Source organism: Bison bison, unplaced genomic scaffold (assembly GCF_000754665.1).
Source record: "Bison bison bison isolate TAMUID 2011002044 unplaced genomic scaffold, Bison_UMD1.0 scf7180017864260, whole genome shotgun sequence".
Classification (NCBI taxonomy): Eukaryota; Metazoa; Chordata; class Mammalia; order Artiodactyla; family Bovidae; genus Bison; species Bison bison.
Window position 1 is genome coordinate 5,804,915 of NW_011494832.1, and position 6,287 is coordinate 5,811,201.

The window sequence follows — 6,287 nt, forward strand, 5'->3', positions numbered from 1 at the left end:
GAGGCCAGCTGCAATTTGGAAGTTGGAGCTCCAGATCCCAGTGGCTCCTATCCGAGTAAGGAAGGGAGGAGCAAGGCTCAGCCCAATAGCTAAATCAAGGCACAGGCAGAGGACCAATTCGCTAAGTTTAAACAGGAAAATACATGTGTTTACATATCTATTTGGGAAAAGAGGAAGGGGAAGCAGCATAAGAAGAAAGCAAAGCACTGCCTTTCTGTTAAATGTGCTTCAACTCCTAATCTGTCTAGTTGCACTGCTATGAGCAATCTAGGGATTCCAAACACTGAGGCAGTTTCCCTAGGGTGTTAGAGCCCGGGAAGGAGCTGGGAGGCAGTCTGGGAGGCAGACAGCAGACAGGTCCAAGCCCAGGTAGAAAGAAGTCCCATGAGAACAGAATATGATACTGTGGGGTAAAAATAAATGAACCAACAAAACAAAAACACCCACGATTGTCAGGCAGAAAAATTGCCCCTATTCAATGGGCTCAGAGCAGGTAACTTTTTTCAGAAGCTCAGCTAAGCTCCCCAGTTACAGCAAAGGTACCAAAAGCACATAAACTTGTCTGATGTGGGGACTGTGATACAATTTGGTCATGCCCTCTTCTTAAAATGTCTAAAACATTGAGATTATGCACTGCCTCTCCCTGACAGATAAATGTGGCATGGATTCCATGTTCTGCCTCCCCCCACCCTCCTCTTTTCTAGCTGCATCCCATATGCATGCACTTCCCAGACTCCCTCAAAGTGGAGGGGATGAAGGGCTTGCACTGGGGAGGAAGGGAGAAGATAAGGAATGGACACTCGTGATATAGAGGTTTGTCTTTGCACCTTGAGGTAGTGCTTTGATTATTTTAGGTAATAGCTTGCGCTATTTTTAATGAATTTGGGGTATAGTTGCCCCATGTGTTTCTGAAATGGATACAAATAAGAACAATGTCTCTGTCTACAGAGGAAGGGAAAATGGGCATAATGTGGCCTGTCTCTGGAGCTGTAGAGAGATGGTAGTGGGCAAAATTAAAGCCATCTTCAAAACAGCCTTTCCTCCACAGCTCTCATTCCTCATCCTTCAGTTCAGCCCACCCCCACCTCCTGAAAGGACTTGAACCTGAGGAAGAGCGTGAAAGTGAAAGTGAAGTCACTCAGTCGTGTCCGACTCTTTGACCCCGTGGACTGTAGCCTACCAGGCTCCTCTGACCATAGGATTCTCCAGGCAAGAATACTGGAGTGGGTTGCCATTTCCTTCTCCAGGTGGATCTTCCTGACCCAGCGATCGAACCCAGGGATTGAACCTGGGTCTCCTGCATTGGAGGCAGACGCTTTAACGTCTGAGCCACCAGGGAAGTGCTAGCTATTAAGAGAACTAGTCTTGAGGAATCCACTTCATCTTACCTTTTCCTATTTTTAATCCTTTTCTTTTCTCATTTTCTCCATATAAAAACAAAACCAAGCAAACACACAAATAATTTGTCAACCTTTCCTAATGTCCTAAGTACTCATCTTACTTTACTTTTTAGTCCAACTCTTAGCAACCCCATGACTGTAGCCCACCAGGCTCCTCTGTCCATGGGGTTTTCCAGGCAAGAATACTAGAGTGGGTTGCCATTTCTTTCTCCAGGGGGTCTTCCCAACCCAGGGATCAAACCGGGGTGTCCTACATTGAAGGCAGATTGTCTATGGTCTGAGCTACCAGGGAAGCCCACACACTTTCTATTACACTTCTTGCAAATTCTCAATTTCAGTATGTTCTTGTGTGACCATGATCCTGATTTGCCCCATGGTAACTCCTGTGCTTCACTAGGGATTCAGGCTCCTTTTAAAGAAGCTAGATTTTTTGATAAGTAAATTCTGTAGGTAAACAATGAAGGACCAGTCTTCCTATTTGTTTTCTCTCTCTCAGAGAAAGCAGAATCAGGACTATAAGCATAATTGCGATTATCATTATAGCTTGGGGCAAAATCTATCCTGGATAAGAAACTTAGGGCACCAAAAAGAAACTGAACAATCTTATTTAACAGGTCACACATTTTCACAGTTTTTATTGCCACATTAAATATAACTTATTTAGAATTATTATTTATATTTCTATTTTGACAGGTTATTTGGTTTATCTATATTGAAATGACAACTAATATGCATTGAATTTTTGGTGTATGCTAAGCATTGTACCAAATACTCTTAAACAGATTCTTACTAATCCTTACAATAAACCTACATTAAAAAAAAAAAAAATCCCCATTTATAGTTGAAACAGCTTAAGTAAATTATTTTTATTCTTAAATAACTTGCTCTAGATCCCAAAGGAATAAAGATTCAGGTGGGAGAGCTGAACATTGTTGATCACAACACATGGGATGGGATAAATTTCTGTAAACCTTATAAGAACAAGACGTTAATCACTAAAATTATCCTGAGACCAAACATATAGGAGGTGCTTAACAATAATTTATGAAATAAATGAAAGTATAAATAATTTTTAATCTCCCAAAAGTATGATGAAATACACAAAGTAATGAAACATGCTATTATTTTACTTTGTCTTGATAAAGATTCTCATTATTTTTTTCAAGTCATAATCACATTTTCCCCATGCTCTGCTCTTCCTTTATACTCCTTAGTTGTTAAACTGTATAAATCCCCAAAAGTGTGAAAATTGTTTGATAAGACAGAAAATTTTATGAAGACAATATTTTAAATGCTACAACTTGTATAATTCCTTAAATACAAGATGGATCCTCATTGCCTACATAATATCATTTTAAATCTTTCATAAGTTTAACTCTAGTATTCCACACGAACTAGATTGATTGAATGGGAAAAAAAAAAGTACAAGTGCACCGCTGATGTTTTTTAAAAGCCTATACTTGATCCCCCCAACTCAAAAAAAAAAAAATCCCTGTCTTCAAAAGCCTCATGTTTCTCAATCACAAGTGGTGCTTGAGTCCATTTACATTAGAACGAAACTGATAGGAATTTGTGTTCTGTAGACCACTAAAGAGCTCTACATTCGTGGACAACCCGTCTCATTTATTAAGTAATAGGCACATATATTGTGTCATTCTGTTTGCTTCTACTACTTTGTAGACTCAGTTTAGTCCCATGCCTGGTTTCAAATCCCAGTTACTATCTTGCCAAAAGTTTTACTTTCATTTCAGTTTCCAAGGATTAATAAACAAAAAAAAAACACTCATTATACACAAGTAAACAATTTCAGTATTTAGTAGGGGATTATTTAATTTCAATATACAACCATTAAAAGAAAAGCAAAATAGACACAATGGAGTTAACAACCTCATGTGCATCACCAAATTGCGTCAGTCAACATCCAGACTTGAACAGCACATGCTGGGAATTCCCAAGGAACAGCGGTCTGGAGTCCCAGTTGGGAAAAGGTCTAAAGCAGCGCATCCGCTCCATGGGTGAGACTTCAAACTGCAGTTTTGGGGGTTCCCACTTATAATCCTAGGCCTCAAACTGATATCATCATCACTGTGCATGCAAAAATGCAGCTCTGGTTTTACTTTAACATTTTTACAGTGTTGTTTGTTTTATCTTGTGAGTCATAGGATTTCGTTAAACTCCAGGCATGGTTGGCCAGACCTCCAGGGGCTCAAGAATTCCAAGACCCACTCCCTTTCTTATCTAAAGTGCCACCTGACTAGCTGTGCTTGTGGGCAGGCATGGAATCTGGGCAGTGTCCAAGCAGATCAGAAGCAAGATCAGAAGACTGCTCTTCTGCTTCTGAAACCTGAACAAGACTTCCTCCATTTTAATTTTCCTTTCAGTCAGCCGCAGGATTGTTGAGGCTGAAGAACATAGGAATAAGGCAATATAACACGAGCAGTCTTGTTAATTCTGTAGGTCAAATAACAATTCCAAACAGCCCAAAAGAAACAAGATAATTAAAGAAACAAGCAAGGGATTAAACAATATAGAAAACCATTTCTGAGTGGTAGGGGATGTTGTAAACAAAAAGTTTCACCATGAATTAGAAGTAAGATTTTGTACATTAACTCCTATTTCAATTAACTTATTGGCTGTAATAGCAGTAACAACAGAATGTTCTATCAAGGAATGATTCCTTTTTTCTATGAAATTTTGTAATACTTTAGTTCTTTGCAAAATCTTACATAGGGGTGCTAAGGAAAAGCTAATATTAGCAACAGACAAAGTAGGAAATAGCATTTGAGTCAGTTCAGGTCAGTTCAGTTGCTCAGTTGTGTTTGGTTCTTTGTGACCCCATGGACTGCAGCATGCCAAACTCCCAGAGCTTGCTCAAACTCATGTCCACTGAGTCGGTGACATGGACATTTGAGTCAATAATACCTGAATTTTCATGGAGAGAAAATAATAGATGGTCCCCTTCCAATATAAATGATCAACACATGTTAGACATCTGGAAAAGGCTTCCTAACAGATACATAGAGAGAGTGTTTACATCATCAGTTACAATACATACTAATTCAGGGGCTATTTCAAAAAACATATCATAGGTTTTAGGGAAAACAATTCATTCACAATAGTTGATGGGTTCTCCAATAAGTGGAGTTCCCCAAGTGCAAGAAGTTGGTCCACATAGTGGTCTCTCATTACTCTTGTCACAGTCTATCAGTAAGTTGTTGCGACAATTACAGTGACACAGGAAATTGTCACATAACACTTGTGTTAAAGGCTTGAGCTGAATCTTTACCAGAGCTGTGTAATCTAGCTGCTGCTGCTGCTGCTAAGTCACCAGTCATGTACGACTCTGTGCGACCCCATAGACGGCAGCCCACCAGGCTCCGCCGTCCCTGGGATTCTCCAGGCAAGAACACTGGAGTGGGTTGCCATTTCCTTCTCCAATGCATGAAAGTGAAAAGTGAAAGTGAAGTCGCTCAGTTGTGTCCAACCCTCAGCGACCCCATGGACTGCAGCCTTCCAGGCTCCTCCATCCATAGGGTTTTCCAGGCAAGAGTACTAGAGTGGGTGCCATTGCCTTCTCCGGTATAATCTAACAGACAGATACATTTTGTCTATGGAAAGGTAAAGTTAAGAAAAGACTGGCTTTGAAGTCTTTTGGGCAGATGAAGTTATCCTGAGTTCTGGTCTGGCTCTGCTTTCTCCAGCTAAAGATTCACCAGTAGCTTTCTTCATGTTTTTCCTTTAATTGTAGCATATCCTTGAAGGTTGAGCCATGAAGGACAAGCTGCGTTATAGCCAGGCTTCCAAGAATAATCTATTCACGAGAATAAAAACTCATGGGCTAATTTTCTAATACTCAATTGTTTCAGGATGGAAGTCTATTTTATGAGTTGGTTAAGTTTGAAATGCCCATTCTCATCAAAGGTGTTTCTGATTCTCCTATAGGTTTATTATTTAAAATATTGAGAGCATTATTTAAGTTGTGTGTGCGTGCATGCTAAGTCACTTCAGTTGTATCCGACTCTTTGCAACCCTAACAATCAAAGCCCACCAGGCTCCTCTGTTCATGGGATCCTCCAGACAATACTGGATTGGGTTGCCTTGCCCTTCTCCAGGGGAGCTTTCTGACCCAGGGATTGAACCCACGTCTCTTGCATCTTCTGCATTGGCAAATAGGTTCTTTATCACAAGCGCCACCTGGGAAGCCCCATATTTAAGTTAGTCCTCCAGTTCTTATAAGAGCCATCTCCAAGTTTAATTAATTGCTGTTTAAGCATACCATTCATTCTATCAGTCAAAGGCAGCTTGAGAATAATAAAGAATATGAAAGACCCATTGTATATTATGTTCCTGAGCAAATTTTTATATTAATTTACCTTTAAAATGTCACCCATTGTCACTCTGAATTTGAAGTGCAACACCATAATATAAATTAATTATCTCCAATGTTTTAATAGTTATAGTCTGATTGGCTTTCCCAAAAAGAATAGCCACTAAATATTGAGAATAGGTGTCCATAGGAGTACACACTTACTGGCATCCTTTATCTCAGAATTAATGGATCAACAATTGCACTCATCTCACACGCTAGTAAAGTAATGCTCAGAATTCCCCAAGCCAGGCTTCAGCAATACGTGAACCGTGAACTTCCTGATGTTCAAGCTGGTTTTAGAAAAGGCAGAGGAACCAGAGATCAAATTGCCAACATCTGCTGGATCATGGAAAAACCAAGAGAGTTCCAGAAAAACATCTATTTCTGCTTTATTGACTATGCCAAAGCCTTTGACTGTGTGGATCACAATAAACTGTGGGAAATTCTGAAAGAGATGGGAATACCAGACCACCTGATCTGCCTCTTGAGAAATCTGTATGCAGGTCAGGAAGCAACAG